Source organism: Acomys minous (genome assembly GCF_964271855.1).
Source record: "Acomys minous genome assembly, chromosome: 16".
NCBI classification, from domain to species: Eukaryota; Metazoa; Chordata; class Mammalia; order Rodentia; family Muridae; genus Acomys; species Acomys minous.
In genome coordinates this window covers 7,571,003-7,586,227 of record NC_140498.1, presented here as the reverse complement: position 1 = coordinate 7,586,227, position 15,225 = coordinate 7,571,003, and the positions used below count along the sequence as shown (strand labels likewise).

The window sequence follows — 15,225 nt, the reverse complement described above, 5'->3', positions numbered from 1 at the left end:
TGTCTTGAATTCAAGTTCTATCACTCTTGTTACTGTTGAGGGAGCTCTGTTTTGTTGTCTGGAAAGTCGAGCTAACAGTGCCTTCGTTGGGTTTCGTCACTGTTAGAGATGGTGTGTGCAAGCTACGACGTTGTTGATGAGATGTTTGTCTTTGATCTATGAATTCATGAACCCGTCTGCTTGGGACTTGGTATCTTTAGACATCTTTTACTCAGACATGTCTAAGTACAAGGATCGCTACAGTTTCTCCTCAACTTCATTCCAACGTGAAAGTCAGAATTAGATTTCAGCTGGAACTGTGTAGGTCTTAGCATGAGAGATTCTTCGGGGGTGGGGCCATCATTTTGCATGACATGAAGGTAGGCGTGTTCTCGTACCAGTCAGTGCCATCTCAAAAACATATCTGCTATTGAATCTTGATATAGTGGGCAATTGTTGTAGACAAGATGAGGTTGGCTGTAGGACTGCCTGCTTTGATACTCTCTTACCTCATGGGGTGGCTCTCTGGTAGTTCCACACAACCATTACAGTTTAGTTCAGCCTCATTTGAAAGCAGATGTCACGGGACTGCATTTTTTCCCAGCTCTGTTGGATGAGTGTGAGTGACTGCTTTCTTACGAACCATTTTAGTCTTCTCCAGAAAGCTTTGCAAGAGAATATTGCATTAAGATTGAATGTGGTAAGGATAGAATATGGCTTTGTGGCCACACACAGTAAGAATATGCTATACAGTTTTCCCCCAACTTTGTTCTTTCTTGTGCAATTTTTCAGCAATCTGGACAACTGTAAACCTTGAACTTCCTATTATACGGCCAAAAGTGTGTCTCCAATGGTGAGCTTTCCCCTCCCCCCTCTACTCCATAACCAATCTGCTAAGACTGTTTGTTTATGTGCTGGATTGAGACCAAACCCCGTCTTTAACCTCCTGCTCGAGGATAGACACATCACGTTCAAGAGCAAGAGGTGAGACTCAGAGGCAGTGTTTCCTTTCCTACTGTAAAGTTTGCTGTGAAATGCCTCTGACCTCCTAAATAGATTCCCTGGAGTGTTTTTTTTCCACAGCGCTCATAGGAGTGGGAAAGCAGGAGGCTTTTGTGATCAAATACAAATGGGAAACGAATTCAACTAAAGTAAGCAGAATTTTGCAGTGGTCTTTTTTAAGGGTTGGGTGTCTAGCAATTCTTATGCAGCGTCAAGCAGGCTTTGTGACCTATAGCATTTCCCACACTGCAGTGACTTGACAGCATTCCTCAAGAAAAGTCAAAGGGCGTTGTTCATAGGCTTGAAATCTGGGTGAAGATGGATTTTTTTTTTTTTTGCTATTGTTGTTTGTTTAATGAATGTAAATTACCGTCTATAAAATGAGGTCTTTTTTAGGATGGGTGGTCTTATTGCTAGAACTTGGTCTTAAGAAAATTGTTTTAGGACCCCATGAGCAAGCCCTTTTCTATGCTGTATGAGTAGGCTGCCAATTTCTCTCTTGAAAATGTGAGCCTAGAGAGTAAATTTTACATGATAGATTGACGTTATGATATGATTGATTTCGCCGTACCAAGGGACAAGCAATTCATTCTCTGCCTAACAAATAGCAGGTGCTACTCGCTCAAAGAAACCACCTACATAGAAGTAAAATATCTTTCAGGGGGGCTGTCTGTGTTCTGGAATTCTATATACTTTATTGCTCTGGGTAGCTCATTATTCTCTCAGGATTACCATTTTCCTTTGTTGGATCAAGCCAATAGTAGTATACAGGTGGGGCATCTACAATGGCTGTGGCTGTTTCCACTGGACCCCATCCTTTTTAGATTTCCTCCCCAGGCTACCCCCCACTTTGAAGTTGAGTGTCAGCCCTCTATCACTGCTCACTTCCTGTCTCTTCCCATCGCCAGCCTTTTGTGTGTGCCATTGTGCTTGAAATGTCTGTTCTCTTGTGTTTTGCTCTCAAAACCTCATTCTCCATTCAAGGCAAAATTCCAGTACTACTTCCACCATGATCTTGATCCCCGCTTTCTCAGTTATTGGATTCATCCCTTCCCCTCAACTCATTGCCTGTTACTATTTGGTTTCTCTGAGCAACAAATCCTGTGGTAGAGCAAGTGTGAAATGTGACTCAGAAAGAGGGGTCTGTAACAGAGAAGAAAGGGAAGAATGATAGGCCAGGCCCTTGGTCAGTCAGAGAGTTCCTTCAAACTCTGTGTGTGATGCTCTGAGGTAAAGATTCCTCCTTGTCACATTAGCACAGTGCTAGTCTTGGATGCTGCTACCTTGTCCTGTCACTGATAACCATTACCTGGAGTCAAACGTATGCTGAGATGCTGAGATGACCCCCAAGGGCTCCATTGGCAAGGGCCTGTCAGTTGACCCTATTTCATCCAGGAACATAGCAAGGGATGAACATCCCTCACTAGATCTACCTCAATTATTTTGTGGCCCAGAGGTTCAGAATGGTAGATGATGAAGGCATTTGGCTGCCCTGCTGTGCTGTGGTTCCTTGGTTTTGCAGATATGGAAACAGGGGCTTCATGCTGGAGCACAAGATCCTTGCTTTGTAGGATCTGATCTACATTGAACTGGAGCTCAAATCAAAGTCTAGCAGCCAGTTCAACCATCCCCATCTGTACTCTGTTAGCAACGGCATACCTCACTGTCCACTTTTCTAACCACCCTAATGGTACTGCCTCTTCCGCTGCCACCAAGGGGCATAGATCCTGGGTAAGAAAGTGAGAAAACCCAATAAAGCCTGCGCTAGGCCATGGAGGTGCTATTAGATGCTAAAAACAGTATTTATTGACATGAAGTAGTTGGCTCTTGTTACTTGAAATTCTCACACAGTTACAGATGATAATGAAAGGGAACTGGAAGCCACAAACTGGCCCAGGAAAGGGTGGGGTGGTGGTGCTCTGGGAAGATGTTTTAGCAAAAGAAAGTCAGTGGGCAGAATAGGAGTAAACCAAAGAGTCAGTCTCTCTCTCTCTCTCTCTCTCTCTCTCTCTCTCTCTCTCTCTCTCTCTCTCTCTCTCTGTCTCTCTGTCTCTCTCTCTCTGTCTCTCTCCCTCTCTCTCTCTCTGTCTCTCTCTCTCTCTCTCTGTCTCTCTCCCTCTCTCTCTCTCTGTCTCTCTCTCTCTCTCTCCCCCTCTCCTCTCAGTGAAGAAACTTCAGGGCATTTCCAAGGTCTCTGTGCATGCCCTGTGCTGGAGCCATCTTTCTGCTCGTGGGGGAGGGTGCTGCCCCACAGGGGCCTGCCCCACTTGAGTGGTGACTGATAATGCCTTAATTACCAACCCCAGAGCAGGTGATGTCTGGCTGCCGGTCCTCAGGGCTCTTGATTACTCAACTCCCCCTCTACAAGGAAACACTTTCCACATCAATAATTAAACAGAACAATTAGGGCAATTTAAAAAGTATAATTAGGCAGAATCAACTCCATGTCCCTGGAGCATCCCCTCTCTTTCTTCATCATGTTTCATGCCCTCCCTCGCCTTTCTTTAAAGCACCATTTTGGGGATATAGCAGCTCTCTGTTCTGAGCCTTTAAACCCCAGTGGGACAGGGAGGTGGGGGTGGAGTCCATTTACAAGCCTGAAGGTGATGGGTAGAAGAAGATAGGGACAGACTCGGACCATCTGCTTTCTGTCCTTGGCACACGGTTCTGACACACAAACAACCTCGGTTCATGGGGTAGAGAAGGAAAAATGGGGAGTGTACATGGGGCTGGCACCTGCGGTTGGTCAAGGGGCCTCTAGCATAGAGGCCTCTGCCCCTTGCATGCTGCCAGATACAATATACATCTTCCTGAAGGGAGACCATAGGTCAAAATGTGTGAGCCCCTCTGAACCTTGTGCTAGAGAGAATAGTTTTTGTTTTTTGTTTGTTTGTTTGTTTTTTGTTTTGTTTTGTTTTTTGTTTTTTAATTTCTATCTCAAAGAAATGAAAATTTGTTGCAAGCTGTCTTTGGGCTGCTTTTTGTTGCCATTACAAAATACCAGAGACTGGGTTTGTGAACAAAGAGTTTGCTTTGGAGAGTGGTTCTGGTGGCTCCAGGTACAATCAGCAAGGCAGGCAGCCTGGTTGGAGCTATATGGGTTGTTTCACAACACGGCAGAGAAACTGTCATGTGAAGAAGGTGCCAAGCACATGGGTGACCTGTCTTTACACCAACTCTTCTAGGAAGAATTCTCATTCCTGTATGACTCCATTGGATCAAGACAAATGCAGTCCTGAGGTTGGAGCCCCCTTAACCGTTTACTAGGACCCACTTCTTAAAGAAGCCACCACATTGGGGGACCAAACCACCAGCGAGTGAATAGTTGGGGATAAACACTTCCAATCCATAGCATGATCCAACCCCAAATATGGAAAACATGAGAATTGGTGGTAGCTCCCAGCTCAGTGTAGCAATTTGGGCTTCATAGTCTGTGTTTGGTCTTCTCTAAGATCCTAGAATACGTGCTGAAGCAATGGTTAGCAACAAAGAAAACATACTGTCTTCGATGAAGCACAGACTGCCATTGTCCACACGCCAAAGAACTCTCTAAGTTAGCATTCAGAGAGTGTACTGAGGAACTACCACCAAACCAGGAGCCAAGAATGGAACGCCTCTCCTAGGAAGGAAGGTGAGAAGCCGCTAGGAGCTCATATAGCAGGGCACAAGGCGCAAGGGACATAAGGCTTTAGTGCAGTGACCAGGGCAGACCTGAGATCACACTGCCGAGACAGAAGGACCAGGGTAAGTCAGTGGCATTCAGGCCTGCAGATGGTAAGATCAGGGTCCACAGGGTCCTGGAGGTCACAACGGGGACAGCCAAGGTCAGCACAGCCCACTCTGTTCTGTCTTCTTGGCACACTAATTCCTGTACCCACTCCCTATTTCTTCCCTATAGGATATTTATTTGACTTTCAACTTGACAAAGGAAATCACAGAAAAGGAAGTCGTATTTCTCTTCTTTTCAACCTTCCAGATTTTCACAAAAACTCAAGGATGGGGCAGGGCAAAGGATAATCTGTTTAGCCCTAAATATAGGCAAATATAGATTCGACTCTCTTGGCCTTGGAGGTCAGCAGGGGGGAAAGCCTGACCATACATAACGCTGTGTCATTAAAAAGGCAAGCTCAACTGGAGGAGACAGAGTGAGAATAGCTTCCTCTTCCATCCTTCCGTGATGCACAATTAAAGCATAAAATGAGTGAGAAAATATCCAATTTGTTTTCTCTAGAGTTCAACTAGCAATTTAAAAGACTAACTGGACATCAGGAAGAAATAATGAAAATGCCCTGAAACTCTGCTGATTCTAAAAGGAAATATTTAATCAAAAGACACAGAGGAAACAAGTAAGAAAAACCCCAAACCAACCCCCACAGCGATCTAGAGGGCAAACAGGCTGCCTCAAAGAAAAAACAGGAATTTGACATTACATGTCGTCACCTGAATAAGGCTTAAGAAAGCAACGGCCTCAGAAAATAGTCTCAAGGAAGACATGTTTGTGTCTTAAGGGTTTTTAACCATCATCACTAGTGCTGGGAAGATCACTCAGTGGGTGAAGTGCATGTTGGGCAAGCAGGAGGTAGGCGGATCTCTGTGAGTATGAGGCCAGCCTGGTCCCCAGACTGAATTCTTGGACAGCCAGGTCTACACAGAGTAACCCTATTCAGAAAAAACAAACCAACCACACAACCAAACAAAACCACCCAGAAAATGTTTTTCTAAGTTAGTATACACAGCACTAGGTTTCATTAAGATGGTTCTCAAAGCTTATTTTTTGTTGACTTTTCTCTCTCATCCCCCTATATCCCTGACCATCCCCCCCTTCTACTTCACCCTACCACCCTCCTCATAGCCCCACCTCTCTCTTCACTTCTCTTTCCCTTCCATTGTTCCCCAGTCTCCTAGCCTAGACCCGCCCTCACGCCATTGATATCCATAGTTAGCCATGATGCTGGGCAGTGTACATGTTCCTGTCACCTGGTGTAACGCTTTATAAATGCCCCGGGGCATTTTATCACATTGCTGGAATGCTCACTAACACACTTTATTTTACCATCGCATACTTGCTCCAGTTTTCAATGTGTTTATGTCACATGTTCCCAACTGCCACCAGATGCCGTTTCTCCTGTGATCAGTCTGGGTGTTCCATTTCCTTTTCTGTTGCTGTGCTAAACACTGTGACTTAAAGTAACTTCGGGGAGGAATGTGTCAATAAGCCTTCACTTCCGGGTCACACACACACACACACAGTCCATCACTCAAGGAAGTCAGGGGAGGAGTTCAAGTAAGAACTGAGGTGGAAACCATGGAGGAAAGCTACTGATTAGGTCCCTCTCTGGCTCCCTCTGCCAGCTTTTTTACAGTCCAGGGCCACCTGCCTAGGGCTGATGCAAATGCAGGCTGTGCCCTCCCACATTAGTACTGAATCAAGAACATTCCTCACAGATACAGAGACAGGCTAATCTGAGCAAGACAGTTCTGCCAAGGCGCCCCGTCCCAGGTGACTCTAGGCGGTGCAAAGTTGGCAGTAAAAACTAATCAAGGGCACCTGGCATCCTCCAACTCATATTGAGTCATCTGTCCATAAAGTAAAACTTAACGACCTTGTTCAGTAGAGTTTGCTTGAACTAGGCCCTAAGACCAGAGAGGGAGTTGTGTTTTATTCTTTCCTTCAGAGTGAAGACTCCTTGGTCTCCTGGATGGCTCATGGCATTTTGTTTTGACAACCTTATACTGTCTAAGGTAGAAGCTAAACTTCAGACTTGCCTTAAAGAGATAAAATATTAAATACATAAATAATTAAGAAAGAAAGAAAGAAAGAATAATCCACTTGCCCAGAATTTTGAAGTAAAACTGTATTAAGTTAAAACAAATCCAGAATAGTATACAATACACTAACAGAGGACAAAGGGGAATTTCTAAGTGGGAAACAAGTTACTATCTTTGTAATAGTACAGACAAACAATCAGCCTCTTAGAGATTAGATGCCCATATCCATCTTATTTATATGAAAATATAAAATGAACCAATAAACATAAATGAGTGGTTATGAATGAGATTTTTCTCTTGTCTATTTTCTGCAGTAACTGTTAGTTCACAGTGCCACCAGCACTGAGCAAGGGCTCCCTCCCCACATCCTCACCAGCACTGAACAAGGGCTCCCTCCTCACATCCTCACCAGCACTGAGCAAAGGCTCCCTCCCCACATCCTCACCAGCACTGAGCAAGGGCTCCCTCCCCACATCCTCACCAGCACTGAGCAAGGGCTCCCTCCCCACATCCTCACCAGCACTGAGCAAGTGCTCCCTCCTCACATCCTCACCAGCACTGAGCAAGGGCTCCCTCCTCACATCCTCACCAGCACTGAGCAAGGGCTCCCTCCCCACATCCTCACCAGCACTGAGCAAGTGCTCCCTCCTCACATCCTCACCAGCACTGAGCAAGTGCTCCCTCCCCACATCCTCACCAGCACTGAGCAAGGGCTACCTCCCCACATCCTCACCAGCAGTCAGCAAGGGCTCCCTCCCCACATCCTCACCAGCACTGAGCAAGGGCTCCCTCCCCACATCCTCACCAGCACTGAGCAAGGGCTCCCTCCCCACATCCTCACCAGCACTGAACAAGGGCTCCCTCCCCACATCCTCACCAGCAGTCAGCAAGGGCTCCCTCCCCACATCCTCACCAGCACTGAGCAAGGGCTCCCTCCCCACATCCTCACCAGCACTGAGCAAGGGCTCCCTCCCCACATCCTCACCAGCACTGAGCAAGTGCTCCCTCCTCACATCCTCACCAGCACTGAGCAAGGGCTCCCTCCCCACATCCTCACCAGCACTGAGCAAGGGCTCCCTCCCCTCATCCTCACCAGCACTGAACAAGGGCTCCCTCCCCACATCCTCACCAGCAGTCAGCAAGGGCTCCCTCCCCACATCCTCACCAGCACTGAGCAAGGGCTCCCTCCCCACATCCTCACCAGCACTGAGCAAGGGCTCCCTCCCCACAACCTCACCAGCACTGAGCAAGTGCTCCCTCCTCACATCCTCACCAGCACTGAGCAAGGGCTCCCTCCCCACATCCTCACCAGCACTGAGCAAGGGCTCCCTCCCCACATCCTCACCAGCACTGAGCAAGGGCTCCCTCCCCACATCCTCACCAGCACTGAGCAAGGGCTCCCTCCCCACATCCTCACCAGCACTGAGCAAGGGCTCCCTCCCCACATCCTCACCAGCACTGAGCAAGGGCTCCCTCCCCACATCCTCACCAGCACTGAGCAAGGGCTCCCTCCCCACATCCTCACCAGCACTGAGCAAGTGCTCCCTCCTCACATCCTCACCAGCAGTGAGCAAGTGCTCCCTCCCCACATCCTCACCAGCACTGAACAAGGGCTCCCTCCCCACATCCTCACCAGCACTGAGCAAGGGCTCCCTCCCCACATCCTCACCAGCACTGAGCAAGGGCTCCCTCCCCACATCCTCACCAGCACTGAGCAAGGGCTCCCTCCCCACATCCTCACCAGCACTGAGCAAATGCTCCCTCCCCACATCCTCACCAGCACTGAGCAAATGCTCCCTCCCCACATCCTCACCAGCACTGAGCAAATGCTCCCTCCCCACATCCTCACCAGCACTGAGCAAGTGCTCCCTCCCCACATCCTCACCAGCACTGAGCAAATGCTCCCTCCCCACATCCTCACCAGCACTGAGCAAGGGCTCCCTCCTCACATCCTCACCAGCACTGAGCAAGGGCTCCCTCCCCACATCCTCACCAGCAGTGAGCAAGGGCTCCCTCCCCACATCCTCACCAGCACTGAGCAAGGGCTCCCTCCCCACATCCTCACCAGCACTGAGCAAGGGCTCCCTCCCCACATCCTCAACAGCACTGAGCAAGGGCTACCTCCTCACATCCTCACCAGCAGTGAACAAGGGCTACCTCCCCACATCCTCACCAGCACTGAGCAAGGGCTCCCTCCCCACATCCTCACCAGCACTGAGCAAGGGCTCCCTCCCCACATCCTCACCAGCACTGAGCAAATGCTCCCTCCCCACATCCTCACCAGCACTGAGCAAGGGCTCCCTCCCCACAACCTCACCAGCACTGAGCAAGGGCTCCCTCCTCACATCCTCACCAGCACTGAGCAAGGGCTCCCTCCCCACATCCTCACCAGCACTGAGCAAGGGCTCCCTCCCCACATCCTCACCAGCACTGAGCAAGGGCTCCCTCCCCACATCCTCACCAGCACTGAACAAGGGCTCCCTCCCCACATCCTCACCACCACTGAGCAAGGGCTCCCTCCCCACATCCTCACCAGCACTGAGCAAGGGCTCCCTCCCCACATCCTCACCAGCACTGAGCAAGGGCTCCCTCCCCACATCCTCACCAGCACTGAACAAGGGCTCCCTCCCCACATCCTCACCAGCACTGAACAAGGGCTCCCTCCCCACATCCTCACCAGCAGTCAGCAAGGGCTCCCTCCCCACATCCTCACCAGCACTGAGCAAGGGCTACCTCCTCACATCCTCACCAGCAGTGAACAAGGGCTACCTCCCCACATCCTCACCAGCACTGAGCAAGGGCTCCCTCCCCACATCCTCACCAGCACTGAGCAAGGGCTCCCTCCCCACATCCTCACCAGCACTGAGCAAATGCTCCCTCCCCACATCCTCACCAGCACTGAGCAAGGGCTCCCTCCCCACATCCTCACCAGCACTGAGCAAGGGCTCCCTCCCCACATCCTCACCAGCACTGAGCAAATGCTCCCTCCCCACATCCTCACCAGCACTGAACAAGGGCTCCCTCCCCACATCCTCACCAGCACTGAGCAAATGCTCCCTCCCCACATCCTCACCAGCACTGAGCAAGGGCTCCCTCCCCACATCCTCACCAGCACTGAGCAAGGGCTCCCTCCCCACATCCTCACCAGCACTGAGCAAATGCTCCCTCCCCACATCCTCACCAGCACTGAGCAAGGGCTCCCTCCCCACATCCTCACCAGCACTGAGCAAGGGCTCCCTCCCCACATCCTCACCAGCAGTCAGCAAGGGCTCCCTCCCCACATCCTCACCAGCACTGAGCAAGGGCTCCCTCCCCACATCCTCACCAGCACTGAGCAAGGGCTCCCTCCCCACATCCTCACCAGCAGTGAGCAAGGGCTCCCTCCCCACATCCTCACCAGCACTGAGCGAGGGCTCCCTCCCCACATCCTCACCAGCACTGAGCAAAGGCTCCCTCCCCACATCCTCACCAGCACTGAGCAAGGGCTCCCTCCCCACATCCTCACCAGCACTGAGCAAGGGCTCCCTCCTCACATCCTCACCAGCAGTGAGCAAGGGCTCCCTCCCCACATCCTCACCAGCACTGAGCAAGGGCTCCCTCCGCACATCCTCACCAGCACTGAGCAAGGGCTCCCTCCCCACATCCTCACCAGCACTGAGCAAGGGCTCCCTCCTCACATCCTCACCAGCAGTGAGCAAGGGCTCCCTCCCCACATCCTCACCAGCACTGAGCAAGGGCTCCCTCCCCACATCCTCACCAGCACTGAGCAAGGGCTCCCTCCCCACATCCTCACCAGCACTGAGCAAATGCTCCCTCCCCACATCCTCACCAGCACTGAGCAAGGGCTCCCTCCCCACATCCTCACCAGCACTGAACAAGGGCTCCCTCCCCACATCCTCACCAGCACTGAGCAAGGGCTCCCTCCCCACATCCTCACCAGCACTGAACAAGGGCTCCCTCCCCACATCCTCACCAGCAGTGAGCAAGGGCTCCCTCCCCACATCCTCACCAGCACTGAGCAAGGGCTCCCTCCCCTCATCCTCACCAGCACTGAGCAAGTGCTCCCTCCTCACATCCTCACCAGCACTGAGCAAATGCTCCCTCCCCACATCCTCACCAGCACTGAACAAGGGCTCCCTCCTCACATCCTCACCAGCACTGAGCAAGTGCTCCCTCCTCACATCCTCACCAGCACTGAGCAAGGGCTCCCTCCTCACATCCTCACCAGCACTGAGCAAGGGCTCCCTCCCCACATCCTCACCAGCACTGAACAAGGGCTCCCTCCCCACATCCTCACCAGCACTGAACAAGGGCTCCCTCCCCACATCCTCACCAGCACTGAGCAAGTGCTCCCTCCTCACATCCTCACCAGCACTGAACAAGGGCTCCCTCTCCACATCCTCACCAGCACTGAACAAGGGCTCCCTCCTCACATCCTCACCAGCACTGAGCAAGTGCTCCCTCCTCACATCCTCACAGCACTGAGCAAGTGCTCCCTCCTCACATCCTCACCAGCACTGAACAAGGGCTCCCTCCCCACATCCTCACCAGCACTGAGCAAGGGCTCCCTCCCCACATCCTCACCAGCACTGAACAAGGGCTCCCTCCCCACATCCTCACCAGCACTGAACAAGGGCTCCCTCCCCACATCCTCACCAGCACTGAGCAAGGGCTCCCTCCCCACATCCTCACCAGCACTGAACAAGGGCTCCCTCCCCACATCCTCACCAGCACTGAACAAGGGCTCCCTCCCCACATCCTCACCAGCACTGAGCAAGTGCTCCCTCCCCACATCCTCACCAGCACTGAGCAAGGGCTCCCTCCCCACATCCTCACCAGCAGTCAGCAAGTGCTCCCTCCCCACATCCTCACCAGCACTGAGCAAGGGCTACCTCCCCACATCCTCACCAGCACTGAGCAAGGGCTCCCTCCCCACATCCTCACCAGCACTGAGCAAGGGCTCCCTCCCCACATCCTCACCAGCACTGAGCAAGGGCTCCCTCCCCACATCCTCACCAGAACTGAGCAAATGCTCCCTCCCCACATCCTCACCAGCACTGAACAAGGGCTCCCTCCCCACATCCTCACCAGCACTGAGCAAGGGCTCCCTCCTCACATCCTCACCAGCACTGAGCAAGGGCTCCCTCCTCACATCCTCACCAGCACTGAACAAGGGCTCCCTCCTCACATCCTCACCAGCACTGAGCAAGGGCTCCCTCCCCTCATCCTCACCAGCACTGAACAAGGGCTCCCTCCTCACATCCTCACCAGCACTGAGCAAGTGCTCCCTCCTCACATCCTCACCAGCACTGAGCAAGGGCTCCCTCCCCACATCCTCAGCAGCACTGAACAAGGGCTCCCTCCCCACATCCTCACCAGCACTGAACAAGGGCTCCCTCCTCACATCCTCACCAGCACTGAGCAAGGGCTCCCTCCCCACATCCTCACCAGCACTGAGCAAATGCTCCCTCCCCACATCCTCACCAGCACTGAGCAAGGGCTCCCTCCCCACATCCTCACCAGCACTGAACAAGGGCTCCCTCCTCACATCCTCACCAGCACTGAGCAAGGGCTCCCTCCTCACATCCTCACCAGCACTGAGCAAGTGCTCCCTCCTCACATCCTCACCAGCACTGAGCAAGTGCTCCCTCCCCACATCCTCACCAGCACTGAGCAAGGGCTCCCTCCCCACATCCTCACCAGCAGTCAGCAAGTGCTCCCTCCCCACATCCTCACCAGCACTGAGCAAGGGCTACCTCCCCACATCCTCACCAGCACTGAGCAAGGGCTACCTCCCCACATCCTCACCAGCACTGAGCAAGGGCTCCCTCCCCACATCCTCACCAGCACTGAGCAAATGCTCCCTCCCCACATCCTCACCAGCACTGAGCAAGGGCTCCCTCCCCACATCCTCACCAGCACTGAGCAAATGCTCCCTCCCCACATCCTCACCAGCACTGAGCAAGGGCTCCCTCCCCACATCCTCACCAGCACTGAGCAAGGGATCCCTCCCCACATCCTCACCAGCACTGAGCAAATGCTCCCTCCCCACATCCTCACCAGCACTGAACAAGGGCTCCCTCCCCACATCCTCACCAGCACTGAGCAAGGGCTCCCTCCCCACATCCTCACCAGCACTGAGCAAATGCTCCCTCCCCACATCCTCACCAGCACTGAACAAGGGCTCCCTCCCCACATCCTCACCAGCACTGAACAAGGGCTCCCTCCTCACATCCTCACCAGCACTGAGCAAGGGCTCCCTCCTCACATCCTCACCAGCACTGAGCAAGTGCTCCCTCCTCACATCCTCACCAGCACTGAGCAAGTGCTCCCTCCCCACATCCTCACCAGCACTGAGCAAGGGCTCCCTCACCACATCCTCACCAGCACTGAGCAAGTGCTCCCTCCCCACATCCTCACCAGCACTGAGCAAGTGCTCCCTCCCCACATCCTCACCAGCACTGAGCAAGGGCTCCCTCCTCACATCCTCACCAGCAGTGAACAAGGGCTACCTCCCCACATCCTCACCAGCACTGAGCAAGGGCTCCCTCCCCACATCCTCACCAGCACTGAGCAAGGGCTCCCTCCCCACATCCTCACCAGCACTGAGCAAATGCTCCCTCCCCACATCCTCACCAGCACTGAGCAAGGGCTCCCTCCCCACATCCTCACCAGCACTGAGCAAGGGCTCCCTCCCCACATCCTCACCAGCACTGAGCAAATGCTCCCTCCCCACATCCTCACCAGCACTGAACAAGGGCTCCCTCCCCACATCCTCACCAGCACTGAACAAGGGCTCCCTCCCCACATCCTCACCAGCAGTCAGCAAGGGCTCCCTCCCCACATCCTCACCAGCACTGAGCAAGGGCTACCTCCTCACATCCTCACCAGCAGTGAACAAGGGCTCCCTCCCCACATCCTCACCAGCACTGAGCAAATGCTCCCTCCCCACATCCTCACCAGCACTGAGCAAGGGCTCCCTCCCCACATCCTCACCAGCACTGAGCAAGGGCTCCCTCCCCACATCCTCACCAGCACTGAGCAAGGGCTCCATCCCCACATCCTCACCAGCACTGAGCAAATGCTCCCTCCCCACATCCTCACCAGCACTGAGCAAGGGCTCCCTCCCCACATCCTCACCAGCACTGAGCAAGGGCTCCCTCCCCACATCCTCACCAGCAGTCAGCAAGGGCTCCCTCCCCACATCCTCACCAGCACTGAGCAAGGGCTCCCTCCCCACATCCTCACCAGCACTGAGCAAGGGCTCCCTCCCCACATCCTCACCAGCACTGAGCAAGTGCTCCCTCCCCACATCCTCACCAGCACTGAGCAAGGGCTCCCTCCCCACATCCTCACCAGCACTGAGCAAGGGCTCCCTCCCCACATCCTCACCAGCACTGAGCAAGGGCTCCCTCCCCACATCCTCAGCAGCACTGAGCAAATGCTCCCTCCCCATATCCTCACCAGCACTGAGCAAATGCTCCCTCCCCACATCCTCACCAGCAGTCAGCAAGTGCTCCCTCCCCACATCCTCACCAGCACTGAGCAAGGGCTACCTCCCCACATCCTCACCAGCACTGAGCAAGGGCTACCTCCCCACATCCTCACCAGCACTGAGCAAGGTCTCCCTCCCCACATCCTCACCAACACTGAGCAAATGCTCCCTCCCCACATCCTCACCAGCACTGAGCAAGGGCTCCCTCCCCACATCCTCACCAGCACTGAGCGAGGGCTCCCTCCCCACATCCTCACCAGCACTGAGCAAGGGCTCCCTCCCCACATCCTCACCAGCACTGAGCAAGGGCTCCCTCCCCACATCCTCACCAGCACTGAGCAAATGCTCCCTCCCCACATCCTCACCAGCACTGAACAAGGTCTCCCTCCCCACATCCTCACCAACACTGAGCAAATGCTCCCTCCCCACATCCTCACCAGCACTGAGCAAGGGCTCCCTCCCCACATCCTCACCAGCACTGAGCGAGGGCTCCCTCCCCACATCCTCACCAGCACTGAGCAAGGGCTCCCTCCCCACATCCTCACCAGCACTGAGCAAGGGCTCCCTCCCCACATCCTCACCAGCACTGAGCAAATGCTCCCTCCCCACATCCTCACCAGCACTGAACAAGGGCTCCCTCCCCACATCCTCACCAGCACTGAGCAAATGCTCCCTCCCCACATCCTCACCAGCACTGAGCAAGGGCTCCCTCCCCACATCCTCACCAGCACTGAGCAAGGGCTCCCTCCCCACATCCTCACCAGCACTGAGCAAATGCTCCCTCCCCACATCCTCACCAGCACTGAGCAAGGGCTCCCTCCCCACATCCTCACCAGCACTGAGCAAGGGCTCCCTCCCCACATCCTCACCAGCAGTCAGCAAGGGCTCCCTCCCCACATCCTCACCAGCACTGAGCAAGGGCTCCCTCCCCACATCCTCACCAGCACTGAGCAAGGGCTCCCTCCCCACATCCTCACCAG

At 53.7% G+C, this 15,225-nt stretch overlaps 1 protein-coding gene across 3 annotated transcripts in view; it reads left to right on the top strand.

The window, feature by feature from the left end:
- The window catches only part of LOC311587389 (heparan sulfate glucosamine 3-O-sulfotransferase 3A1), a 109,315-nt gene that overhangs the window by 55,422 nt on the left and 38,668 nt on the right, over window positions 1-15,225 (top strand). The window contains exon 1 of one of the 3 annotated variants that reach the window (XM_084764119.1): window positions 5,254-5,327. The exons of the other annotated variants lie outside the window; for them this stretch is intronic. The gene's annotated coding sequence lies outside the window, so the exon portion shown is untranslated. Of the gene's footprint in view, window positions 1-5,253; window positions 5,328-15,225 lie in introns of those variants that run through there. 3 annotated transcript variants of the gene reach the window in all.